The following is a 923-nucleotide window of genomic DNA, read 5'->3' on the forward strand; positions in this document are numbered from 1 at the left end:
ATACTGCTTCACTTCGCTCTTCCGGCCAAACATCACTCACATCAGCTGCTTCCCGCCATTCTGAATGGTCTGCCTCAAACACGTGGAAGGGCAAACAGGAGCGTGGAATTTCAGGGACATTTCTGGCCTGTGGAGGAAATGATATAGTCATAATTTCAGATAATCTTTTCAGGGCACCTTTCGATCTTGGAAGCAGAAGATGTATAAAAATTACCAAAGGCCCCAATGAGACTTGAACTCATGACCCCTGGTTTACAAGACCAGTGCTCTAACCACTAAGCTATGGAGCCAGAAACACAGGTGCAGGAAGACAGTCTCATGTATTAGAAATGACAAAGTATTTGATAACTGGAGATGATTATAATCAAGATGTAACAAGACCAAAACACAGCACAGGGGCATCACATGCAGAAGGACGGGAGAATGCGAGGCTGAATCAGACAGTGTCCTGAGTGACGTCAACAGATCTTTCCTGCTAGTCCAGTTATTCAGTGCCGTCACTATCATAGCCTGTTAATGGTTATCATTTACACGAATAAATATGAAATATTGACTGATCTTTAGAAGCAGAATTACGTCACTGGTCAGTCAAAATCAATTCACTCCATGTTACAGTTCCACATCAGCAATGCCAGCTGAAACTGTCTGGCGTGCAATCAGTTTAAAACAAGAACAGAGGGGAGGCCAGGAAAAGTGAATTGCAATGGTAGTTTGAGAGAGTTGACTGGAGGCCAAGTGGAGCCAGGCTCAATGTGGGTGCTGAAAACCAGTCTTCCCTTTTTATCCTGGTATACAGATCACATTGGATCAATCACACAAGGACCCTCCTTCGTGTGTTGTCCTTTGCACATCACAACTCGGGTCTGTGCCTCGAGGGGCTCGGATACTTTTAATTTGGCAACTAACTCAGGTCAGTGGTGCAC

General features: G+C 44.7%; 1 non-coding gene across 1 annotated transcript; it reads right to left on the reverse strand.

Annotated features, from left to right (window-relative positions):
- Window positions 1-217: 217 nt before the first annotated feature.
- On the reverse strand, window positions 218-290 carry trnat-ugu (transfer RNA threonine (anticodon UGU)). The gene has a single exon. It is a non-coding gene; the product is annotated as a tRNA-Thr (tRNA).
- Between the last annotated feature and the right edge of the window lie 633 nt (window positions 291-923).

Source organism: Stegostoma tigrinum, unplaced genomic scaffold, assembly GCF_030684315.1.
Source record: "Stegostoma tigrinum isolate sSteTig4 unplaced genomic scaffold, sSteTig4.hap1 scaffold_66, whole genome shotgun sequence".
Classification (NCBI taxonomy): domain Eukaryota; kingdom Metazoa; phylum Chordata; class Chondrichthyes; order Orectolobiformes; family Stegostomatidae; genus Stegostoma; species Stegostoma tigrinum.